Source organism: Chlorocebus sabaeus, unplaced genomic scaffold (assembly GCF_047675955.1).
Source record: "Chlorocebus sabaeus isolate Y175 unplaced genomic scaffold, mChlSab1.0.hap1 unalloc_scaffold_527, whole genome shotgun sequence".
In the NCBI taxonomy this organism is placed as follows: domain Eukaryota; kingdom Metazoa; phylum Chordata; class Mammalia; order Primates; family Cercopithecidae; genus Chlorocebus; species Chlorocebus sabaeus.
Window position 1 is genome coordinate 10,364 of NW_027327845.1, and position 12,487 is coordinate 22,850.

A 12,487-nucleotide genomic window follows, 5' to 3' on the forward strand; every position below is an offset into this window, starting at 1 on the left:
GGAAGAAGAAGCACGTGGCGAATGAGCTGGTAGTGATTCTGCTGATAGTTTTGATCGTTATGATTTGCTCCTGAAAGGTGATGTGGGATGAACTGCAATATTTAGAATGCTGACATTCCTTGAAACAAAGATATAGAAAAAGGCTTATAATTGCATGATGCCTTGTAGTTTTCAGCTGCTCTCATGTGGATCCTTTTTCGTCCTTCTGAAATGCTTTCCCAGGAGAGAGCGTTGTTTTTCGTGTATAGATGAGGAGCCTGGGTTTCAAATGGTTAGGAATTCAGCACACACATTGGAATCTTTAGTTTCCTGGAACATTTTCTATTCAAGTATAGACCACATGGCCTCTAAAGGCTGGCTCATTCTTAACACCGTGATTGGGGATCCAGCCTCATACCTGGGGTGGGTGGCAGGAACTCCACAGCCATCCTGGGTGCTCTGGGGTGGGGTGGCTGAGCTGTGGCAGCCCCTCCCAGCTGAGCAGCAAGGCTGGGGAAAGCTCATTCCATTCCCCTTGGTTCTAACCAGGTAGAGGCTTACACTGCACATTTCCTTAGCTGGGAACTTTAGAACTTTACATTTAAATCTAATCTGTGATCCAGGGGGTAGACACATGGGTATTCACTGTACAATTCCTACATTTTTTGTATATTTAAAATTTTTTTTATATGTGTCATGGACGACAAAAGAAATGAGACCCCTTTGAGTTAGCTTTTCTGTATAGCATCTTCTAGAATCAGGAGGCTGGACAGGATTTAGTTCCATCAGAAATCTGAAACTTTCTGGTCAAGAGACGGCACATTAAGTTCTTGGTTGTGTGGTTTCTGGGAAAGAAATATTCTAAATGAGTTCCAGGAATCACCTCTGTGGGATTTCTACAGGAAAAATGACCACTCTTGAAGCTTCGCTGTCACTAACAAGAATAATGGTGACGGTTTCTAAGCTGTCTCCAGCCAATCTTTAGTTCTTTTATGCAGAGTGTTTTTATTCCAAGTGAAGTGCCCTTCTGTTTAATAGTGACCTCCAGTTATTACAGGGATTGCAGCTGCATTTGATGGACGTGAACCTGCTCATCTCTTGCTCCCCAGCTTCGCCTCTGGGGTGCATGGCAGGAGCTCCACAGCCATCCTGAGTGCTCTGGGGGTGGGAAGTCTCTAGGGGGAGTGGACAGTGCATGGCCGGGACGTTCCTGTCCGACGTTCCACACTGGTGTGTGGGCGTCTCTGCCCTGTTTCCTCCGTCCATGCATCTGTGGCCTGTTTTCTCCGTGTGTGCCTCTGTGGCACGTTTCCTCCGTCCATGCGTCTGTGATGTTTCTTCTGTCCGTGCGTCAGTGGCGTTTCTTTCGTCCCTGCGTCTGTGGCACTTTTCCTCCCTCCGTGTGTCTGTGGCTTTTCTTCCCTCCGTGCGTCTGTGGTGTTTCCTCCGTCCGTGCGTCTGTGGTGTTTTCTCCGTCTGTGGATCTGTGGCGTTTCCTCTGTGAGTCTGTGGCCTGTTTTCTCCATCCACGCTGAAGGCCGTCGCTTCTCTCTAGTCACCACTTACTGATCGCTCCCTGTGTGCTGAGCCTGTGTCAGGCATGTGGCGTGTGTCACCTGTGTGGCAGGGTTTTGCGTGACACACAGGGACACACGCTTGGGGAGCTGCAGTGATGGGGTCATAGCCACGCAGCTCAGCCCTCGGTCTGAGGGTCTTGGTGCCCACCCAGCTCTTCCCGAAGCAGCCTCGGGGCAGATCCCAGCTCTGCTTTCTCTCCTCGAGGTACCTCATGAAGTAAACTAAGCAAATCGAAAGTAGGAAACGGTTGTGAAATGAGGTCTGGTTTCAGGTGTGTGTGGTCATTTCTCTTTACATGTTTACTTCACATACCCCAAATGATATACTTTCCAGCTGGTATAACAATTAATTACCAGCCATTACTAGTACAAAATTCCATGAAGGATATTTGAGGAGGGCATAGTCTCAAAAACATGCTTGATTTTCACAGTTGTGATTTGCATGATAAAGCTGTCAGGACTGTGACTTTCTTTTGTTATATTATTTTTATTTTTAGACCCTTGGGAGGAAGTTATTTAGTGATTACTTATAATTGTGAAAATAATGTAATGATTACAGAATCTCATTAGAATAAATATTATATTTTCTGTTCCTTATGTCAATGAAATCATCTTAATCCAGGCCGATGTTGGCAGGAATTGTCACGTTTAAAATGGGTAAGATATTTATGTGATGTGACGACCTCCCGTATTGTCTCTGGAACATATCAGAACTTTCATCTCAATTCTCACTTGTTGACACCCCACCCTGTTTTGTAATTATTCTTGTTTGCATCAGAATTTTGAATCCATGTACCTGAGATGATACTTACGTATGCATGTATGCATGCAGGTGTGTGCATGTGTGTATGCGTGTGTATGTGCGTGTCCACGTGTCCATGTGCACGTGCATATGCATGTATGTGTGTGCATGTGTACGTGTGTATATGAGTGTACGTGTCTGTGCATATGCGTATGTATGCATGTATGTGCGTATGTGTGCATGCATGTGCGCTCATGCACACACGTGTACATGTGCATGCACGTGTGCACGTGCATACACGTGTATGTGTGTATGTGTATGCACATATGTAAACGTGTGTGTACATGTATAGGTACGTGTATGCATGTGTATGCATCTGTGTGCGCACAGATATACCTTCCCCTTTCATACAGGCTGTTTTGAGTATTGCTGTTAGGCAGTGACAACTTTCTGTTTCCTCAGTCAGAAAATGGGTAGCTCATCATTAATAAAGATGAGCATTCAACATCAAGAATAACTAAATACAAATGAAATTGTCATATTAAATAAATAAATTGCAAAACAAAGGCAATGTTCTGTACTATGTGTTCACATTGAACTTTCTTATAAAAATTGGTGTGAATGTTTCCCACTTATTGGAAATCACATGACTAGTTTAAGCTGAAACGTGGAATATTAATTCATTCTGTCTTCAGATCACTTTTGCATATTTATGATTGATCTGTTCTGCTGTTCTGGAAGCTCTGAAAACCACTCTGTCTTACTCTAGCTGGTGCCACGGTTGTGAGAATTCAGGGAAACAAGGTGTTTGCCAGTTTAAGTATTTTAGATCTCAAACTGCCTCTTTTCTGCATCATAAACCAGTCTTAAAGAAAGACATAGTGTGACTTGTAGTGGATTATATCAATTTTATTTTCTGTGGCTGAATCATCACTCTACATTGTGAATTAATGTTATTTTTCAGATCGTCTTCATAATACAGGGAGGTTCTCCAGTGTTGAGTGCAGGTTCAGGGAAAGTACTAACACTGTTACTACGGACTTCAACAGACTTGTTTTCTGAAGTGATAACCTTGGAGTCAGGCATTCAGTGTCCGCCCATCTCTTGGTTCCGAGTTCTCGGTCCCCTCCCGCTCTCCTCCCCCTGTACCCTTACTACTGTCTTACCTTCTTTTTGACTCATAGGCCCTCGGAAGATGGTGTGTTGGGTGCAGGTGCCTGCTCTGAATCTTTGATAACTTTGGGAGAGAACTTTTTCTTTGGAGCAAGACCTCTCTCAATAAACTTTCAGTAGCCTGAGTATCATCTGTTGTGTGAACTATTTGTGGAAAATGTTCAGCATTTTTCCTTGGATTTTGACTGATCTTTCTCCACCTGCCAGTTTCTTCTCAGTTTGCCATGTCTGTACCCTCACCAACCCGTTCCAGCCCTGGTTACATGTAAAGTATTTGAAGCAGAGCTCTGCAGATGAGAGAGTGTATGTCACCCCCCGAGTTCCCTTTCTGGCCTCTGAGTGTCGGTTGTGTTTTGTTCCGAGGGACGACTCTGAGGCTCCTGGCCCCTGTTTTGGAGCACCCCACACCAAAGTGGGTGTAAAATGAAAAATGGGTTTATGCTGTATTATTGTAATTCATAGAGTAGATGATAAAAATGCTTGAATCTGAACAGCAACTGAAAATGAGGACATGGTACCAGTTTGGATGTTGGACGACTTTCTTGAAAAAACTTTTCATCAAATTTAGAAACTGTGTGTGTGCTGTTTTCTATTTCATACTTAGAATATGTATAGTGTGTGTTGTATGAATGTGTTGTATGAGTGTGTTGTGTTGTATGTGAGTTGCATGGGTTGTATGTGTTGTATGTGCATATTGTGTTGAGTTGCACTTATTGTATGTTTGAGTGTTGTGTGTTGTATGAGTGTGTTGTGCATGTATTTGTGAGTTGCATGCTTTGTACGTTGTATGAGTGTTGTGTGTTGTATGTGTGTATGTGTATGTCGTATATGAGTTGCATGTATTGTGTGTGATGTATGAGTGTTGTGTGTTGTATGAGTGTGTTGTACATGTGTTTATGGGTTGCATGTGTTGTGTGTTGCATGAGTGTTGTGTGTTGTGAGTGAATTGTACATGTATTTGTGTTGAGTTGCGTGTGTTGTGTGTATGTTGTATGTGTTATATGTTGTATGAGTGTGTTGTACGTGCATGCTGTGTTGTGCGTGAGTTGCATGTGTTGTATGAGTGTATTGTATGTATATGTTGTGTTGTGAGTTGCATGTATTGTGTGTACGTTGTATGAGTGTTGTGTTGTATGAATGTGTTGTACGTGAATGTTGTGTTGAGTTGCGTGTGTTGTGTGTGTTGTACGTGCATGTTGTGTTGAACGTGAGTTGCATGTGTTGTACGTGAGCTGTTTGAGTGTGTTGTATGTGTATGTTGTGAGTTGCGTGTATTGTATGTATGTTGTATGAGTGTTGTGTGTGCATGTTGTGTTGTGAGTTATGTGTGTTGTGTGTTGTATGAGTGTTGTGTGTTGTATGAGTGTTGGAGTCCGCGTGTTTCCTAAACAAAAGAATGTACACACAAGACAACACAGGACAAGAATACATGGCTTCCACGCTCAGAGCCTCCGCCTCACTTTATTTATACTCCATAAACCCCACGTCAGCAGAAAGAACACAATGCAAAACAAACTTTCTTTACCCAGATGTAACCTTCTGCTTAGTTCCTTGTCTCTATGCTCTTCCTTATTTGTCCACCTTCTTGGCGCCTATGGGAGTTCATTAAAAGTTCAATTGGAGATACTGTCCTTGAGCCCTATCTATTCTTAGCATACTGTTTTCAAGGGCCCCTGCATATGAGTGTGTTGCATGTGCATGTTGTATGTGAGTTGTGTGTTGTGTGTGCTGTATGAGTGCATTGTACGTGTGTGTTGTGTTGTATGTAGGTTACGTGTGCTGTATGTGTGTATGAGTGTGTTGTACGCACATGTTGTGTTGTGAGTTGCATGTATTGGTTATGTGTCGTATGAGTGTGTTATAAATGCATATTGTGTTGTGAGTCGCAGATATTGGGTATGTGTTGTATAGGTTGTGTGTGTTTGTGTGCAGTGTGTGTTGTCAGTGTTGTATAACCGCATTATACATGCGTGTTGTGTTGTGTTGCATGTGAGTTGCATGTTGTCAGTGTGTGCCATGTGAGAGGCGGGGCATCCACATGACTGCTCCTCAGTGAGTCCTGCCTTGCAGCCCCTTCGAGCTTGTATCTTCCCGAGCAGCCTAGAAGCAGCAGGCTGTTTGCCTCTGCCCCTCCCCAGGAGGCCTCAGCCAGGTCCTGTGCTCAACCCCCAGCTGGGCAGTTTGCCTCTCTTGTCTCTCTCTCTTCTCTCTCATCGTCCTCCTGCGCCTCCTCCTTCTCGGGACCTGCATCCTTCCTCTGTGCTTCCTGGCAGGCCACACCTGGGACGTTGGAGTTCAGGCTGTCCTCGAAACCGTTTGCTCCTCTCTGAAGAGCGCCCCCCTTGACTGGCCGTGAGCAGCTGGAGTGGATTGCAGGGAAGGGAGGTGGGTGTTCCTGTAGAGACGCCAGGGTCTTACCTGGGGAGAAGGGAGCCTGCACTGGGCAGGCCGCCCTCCTGAGGAAGGGGATAGGGTGGGAGGAGGCTCTCGTGGACAAGGGGCTCACCTCCTGCCCTCCTTCCCTCTATCCCAGTCTGTTGTGAGGGAGGGCGGGACCCTAGGTGATTTCTATGCAGATCTTCAATTATCCACACTGTGAAACAAATACTTCTGTTCTTTTTTTTTTTTTTTTTTTTTTTTTTTGAGACGGAGTCTGGCTCTGTCACCCAGGCTGGAGTGCAGTGGCCAGATCTCTGCTCACCGCAAGCTCCTCCTCCCGGGTTTACGCCATTCTCCTGCCTCAGCCTCCGGAGTAGCTGGGACTACAGGCGCCCGCCACCTCGCCCGGCTAGTTTTTTGTACTTTTTAGTAGAGACGGGGTTTCACCGTGTTAGCCAGGATGGTCTCGATCTCCTGACCTCGTGATCCGCCCGTCTCGGCCTCCCAAAGTGCTGGGATTACAGGCTTGAGCCACCGTGCCCGGCCTAAATACTTCTGTTTTTAAGATCAGAGGAAATCTCCTTTGTTTGTCTGCCTTTTATTTTATTTTATTTTATTTTATTTTATTTTATTTTATTTTTTTTGAGAAGGAGTTGCCCAGGCTAGAGTGCGGTGGCGTGATCTCGGCTCACTGCAACCTCCACCTCCCAGGTTCAAGCAATTCTCCTGCTTCAGCCTCCTAAGTAGCTGGGATTACAGGTGCCCGCCACCACATCCGGGTAATTTTTGCATTTTTAGTAGAGATGGGGTTTCACCATGTTGACCAGGCTGGTCTCAAACTCGTGACCTCAAGTGATCCACCCGCCTTGGCCTTCCAAGGGGTTGGGATTACAGGCGTGAGCCACCGTGCCCGGTCTGTCTGCCTCTTAGTTAGAACCTGTGTATTTTATGTTTTAAATTTCACTTTTCTGGGTCAGAACAGTAGTGTTTCTTTTTCGTGGTGTTGCTATGAATGTCCTTTATGATTAGGAGACTGGGTTGGCTGCCCACTGGAGAGTGGTATCACTGGGTCACGGTCACCATCTGCCCCAGCAGCGTCCAGAGTGTTTAGAGTCTTTCCTGGACGTAGAAACCCTTTTGTCTGACGTTCAGATAAAACCAATCACCGCATTCAGTTAATCAAAGAGGTCAGAGCTGGGAACCGTTAGTGCACATCCACCTCTCCCGAGAGTGTTCACGCCTCTTCCACACGGGGCTAGGCTGCTGCTGAGCATGGTTCTGCTGGCTGTGGCTGTGGCCCCTTTCCTCAACCACAGCCATCGCAGGCCTGCCACAGTTTTTGTTCTTCTAGAAGAGAATAGGCAACACAAGAGAAGCAAGGTATGTTAGATATGAAACCATTAAAAATTATTTCCTCAAACATTGTATATATTTTTTGCCCATACCTAATTTGATAGCAATTTTAAAAAGATTAAAATGAAAAAAAAATCCCCTATATTAAGTCTTTGAAAGGCATCCAACTTAGTTTTCATACAATTATTCTCTCTTTGGAGTCATACTTTATTGGTTTCAGTAATGTGTAACAAATGCACCAGCATAAACAGATTTAGGAGCAAACAGCTGCTTCGTAATTATAGTTCAGCTCGCGGGGCCCAGCTGTAGGGGTGCAGCCTGTGCCTGCCTGTGCGCCAATAGGGCTGGTCACCTTGAGCATCTGGGAGTGTCTGGGTAAGTGAGGTCTGGGCAAGGCAGCATCCACACACCTGCATAGTTCTCACTTTGTCCACGTTATCCGACAAGGCCACAACATTATCAAGTAAGTGTTCTCCAAGCGCATATTCAGTTAGTGTTTGGAAAGTGCATAGGCACCTCATACAGCACCTTTAAGAGGAGCTAGGAGCCCAGGAATGATAGCAGGTGTGAGGCCTGTACTCTCTTTGCATAGATAAAATATGCATGTGCATATCTGAGGCCAGAAAGTTTGATTGGGGCCAGAATGTGGAAGTCCTTACCTGTGGGATACTAGGGAACCACTGTGGATTTCGGAGAGAATCGTGTCTCTGATGTGCAGCATGCCGTGGAGCCGGGGGGTGACAGGGCAGGCTCATGCAGGGCACTCGCCGTGGCCGGAGGAGGAGAGAAGGCAGCCAGTGAGCTGAGCAATTCGGTGCCTGGGTCAGGAGGGGAAGAGGGAGTACAGGAAGGCGGATGAAGCTGCGAGTCTGCACCTCGAGGTCGCCGTTGCGCTTTGCCGGAAATCAGGAGAAGCAAGTGTGGACCTGACTCAGAGATACTTAGAGACACCACTGCAAGCTGCAAGTTTGGAAATACAGGAGGAGGCTTGGGGAAAATCTGGAGCAGGGAGCATTTGGGAGCCTCTTAGGTAGAAGTGCAGGTCAAGTAGCCAGAGTGTGAGGCATGCACGTCTGGAGAGAGGAGGCCAAAGGAAAGCCCACATTTGGAAATGGAGGAAGGGTTGGAAGACCCAGAAAAGGCCCTGCTTAGAGTCCAGAGAAGAGCTGGATGGTGCAGTTCACGAAAGCCCAGAGCCGAGAGTTTCCAGGAGAGTCCCAAGTGTTGCTGAAAACCAGGGGGCAGGACTCCAGTTGGAGCCTGTGAGGGGAGCCTGGCGGCCCTGATCCCTGAGAGCAGCCAGAGCCTGGGCGTCATGGTGGAAGTGGGTGGGAAGTGCAGGAAGCAGGTGGAGATGGCCTTTCAAGGCCTGGTGCTTCACACAGGTAGCCAGCTGTGGACCGAGACACAACTGGAGAGGGGCCTGAACCCAGAGCATCTCCAGGTGGATGAGGGAGCCAGGAAGGGCAAAGGTATCCGGAAGAAAGGGGGCAGGCATGGAGCCAGGTCCCCAGGGAGGCTGCAGTCTTCTTTTTCTGTTCATGGACTGGTTGTTGGTTATTTTGAGTTCTCAAAGTCGTCCACTCGGTGTGGTCCAGAGAAAGTTCCCAGGGGTCTCAAGTCGGAGCAGGCCTTGTGCTTTTCTGAACACTGTGCGTGTTGACTCAGGGTTACCGTCAATGGCTAATTCTAGCGTGTCTTTTGTTGAAGTCTGCAGAAGAGCCTCAACCAGCACCAGCTCTTGAAGAAATTATAAAACTTGTGTTCTTCTGATTCTGGGATTTTTGCCTGAAATGCCTCGTATATTTTTGGGTAGGTGTTGTTAGCACTTGTGTTACAGCATTTGGAGCTCTGCATTTTTGTGATGTGCTAGCTGTGAGGATGTTTAAAATTAGATTCCTAGAAATCAGGTTATAGGAGCTCTCGGCCATGCTTCATGGGTTGTGTTTTGACTCCTCATAGTGGACCCCATTGCAGTGGCTATTCTTAGTATTTGTGGAACACCTGACTGGTGATGCTAGGAGAATGTGATTTGTTTTCTTTGTAAGTCTAAAGTCTAATGACCTTGTAGAGTCTTTATACCCATCTCTTATATATCAGCTTTAATATACTTGAAAATGTCCTCATTGTGCCCTTGAAAAGCAGGCTCACATTTTAAAAGTCATCCTTTTAAAATCCTTTTCTGCAGCCTGTGCCCTTTGTCTGTTTTGTTACCTTCACTGCAACATCATGAAACAGGGACAAGGGCTAGAATCTGTTTCAAACACAGAGCTTGAAACAGGAACAAGGACTAGAATCTCTGTTTCATACACAGAGCTGAACTGTGCTGAGCGACCTGCTATGCTAACGTCTGTTTCTGTCATGAGAGGGAACCCAGACCTCTTGACTTTTCCTTTTGTACATTTTCAAAAAGAATATTTTTTCCTCTCTGGGGTCCATTCCATTGTGGGATTCTCTCCTAAGGCTGTTTCTTTGCATTCCATTTTGACAAGTATGATTTAGTTTCCGAGATGATGAAAGGGCAGTGAAAAGGCCTGGGAAAGAGAAAGCAGGAAGAGAAGGAATTGTCTCATGATTTTAGTCAGAAGGAAATCACTCAGACAGAAACGCTATTCCAAGTGGGTCAGATCCCAGGAAGTGGGATTGAATAAGTGACATGGTATCGCACAACTCTGTTTTACATTCTTGCTGTTGCCAGGGGTAACGAAAAGAACGAGTATATTCATTCCGAGGTCAAATATATATCTTTGCTGACTCTGACTATAATTAGCAGAATTCGTTCAGTTCAAGTTTGAGAATACCTTTACAGAAGAGGGTCTTCGTGCCCGTGTGCCTATTTCTATTTATATGTTCACACGTATTGGAGTATAAATGTGTGTGTGCTGTGTGTGAGACCTCATTATTTGAAACAAGAAATGTGCAGTAGAGCTTATTAATTACGAGAAGGTACATTTGGGGGATAAACTACTTTGTTTAGAATTGAATAATGGGGTCTTTGAGGGATGTATATATGTATGTGTGTTTGCATTTATGTGTATGAAAGTGTGTATTGCATGTATATGTGTTGTGCATGTATGTGTGCCTTTGTGTGTAATGTACATGTGCATGCATGTGTATATGTGTGCATGTGTATTTGTGTTGCATGTATGTGTGTGCATCTGTTACATGTTTAGGCACGACTGCACATATGTGCAAGTAGACATGCATGGATGCTCGTGTGTATATAGTTATACATGTATATTTGTGCATGTTATGTCTACGCATTTACATATGTATGTGTGTCAGAATGTGTATGTATATGCATGTGTGTTTGAGTGTTGTGTGTATGCTTGTGCATGTGTGTTTGAGTGTTGTATGTGCGTGTGTGTTTGAGTGTTGTATGTGTATGCATGTGTTATGTGGTGGTATTACGTGATTATGTGAATGTGTGTGCATGTGTGAATGTATGCATTGCATGTAGGTGTGCTTGTCCATGTGTTGTGTGTGTGTGATATGTGTCTGTGCATGCATGCATGTGCACATTTGATTTGTGAATCCTCTCTGGGAGGGGCATGTTCCTGGAGACAGTGCATGGGATCCTCCGCTGTCCTCTCAGGGAGAGAGACATTGTGAAAGTTCGAGCCATTAGGTAAACATGCCTGATGTTCTATAAAATATATATTTAAATATACCACTGGGGTTAAATATATGTTAAATGGGTGCAAAGCTGTTATATTGCATTAAAAGTCATGTTAGTACTTCCTGGTTAAAGGCTTTGTGAATGATTTCCTGTACATGGGACATAATACACCACAGAGAATTACAGTGGGTCAATGGTATTTGCCAGGAGGTCTGGCTTGTGATTGGTATTTCTAGTTGCAGACATGCAGGTTGAGATTTGCTGGACTTAGAGGAGGGTCATTGACTCTGCCCACTGAATGATACCAGCGTCTCTGCTGCTTCCTTTTTCTGCCGGCTTCATCCAGAGCTGGGACAGCTGCTCTCAGACGCATTGTACTTTTCTCTCCATAAAAATCTGCAGCATTTGTTAGCAGTCCAGTAGCAGACCGAGTGGCAGGTCCAGGGGCAGGTCCAGCGTCAGGTCCAGCATCAGGTCCAGCGGTAGGTCCAGCATCAGGTCCAGGAACAGGTCCAGCGGCAGGTCCAGCGGCAGGTCCATCCAACTTTCCACATGGCCCATGTGAAAATGTACCCTCTCCCTTCCATTTTTTAAAGCAGTATCATTAGTAGAGCCTACTGCCATTTCTCCTTGAGCTCCTCACAGTGGATGGTAAGCATTTGCTTTATTAAAGCAAAGTTCTGTGCTCTTTGTGCTAAGTCTCCTCTGCCTTTCTGTGAGAGGCTAGAATTGGGATCGACCCTCAGCTGTGCCAGAGCCTTGGTACACGTCTCAGTTCTGGAATCTACTCTGTGCTTGTTGCCTTCCATCCACCGACAGCCATCTGTCTTCCTGTCACTCCTTCAACACGGAGTCCAGCAGTGTGCACACAGGTGAGCCTGTGTGAATGCTGGTTTTGTAGGATCTTATCGGGACCTTAGTCATCTTTTCACTAGGAAACCAGACACTGCAAGGGACTTAAAGAAAAGCCCAAAGAAGCCGTATCAGTAGAATCATAGAGACAGAATTCTACAACCATAGGAAATGGCATTGATTATCATGAAATGTGCATTTATGTGAGGCATAGTAAAACATCACATTTCTTACTGGGTAAGAGCTTGGAAAAGAGATTATGAAAGTATAACTGACTCTACTCTTGTATCGTGGAACATGGTAAAATGATGCAAGGTATTGTATAGAATGGAACAAACAGAATAGAATTATATAGAGTAGCGCAGAATAGAACAAATAGCATAATGTTATATAGGGTAGCATAGAATAGAAGAAACAGTGTAACATTATGTAGTGTAGTATACAATAGGACAAATAGTATTACATGGTCTAGAATAGAACAAGTAGGATAGTATTGTAGAGTATACAGTTGAACTAATGACGTAGTATTGCATAGCATAATACAATCTAGATTAGAACACACAGCATAGTATTAATATTACGTAGTGTGGTGTGGAATAGTAGAGTCGCATGGCACAGAACAGAGAGGATAGTGTTCTGTAGCACTGATGCAGGAGTTTTGCTCTTTAGCTCAGCTGGGTCCAGGTTCTTGTCTCATGACCAGGAAGAAACAGGCACGGGGACATCGAAGAGTGAGTGCAGTGGAACTTGTTAAGCTAAAAGTTAAGCTCTCAGCGAAAAGAGGGGTCCTGAGAGCAGGTTGCTGGTCGCTCC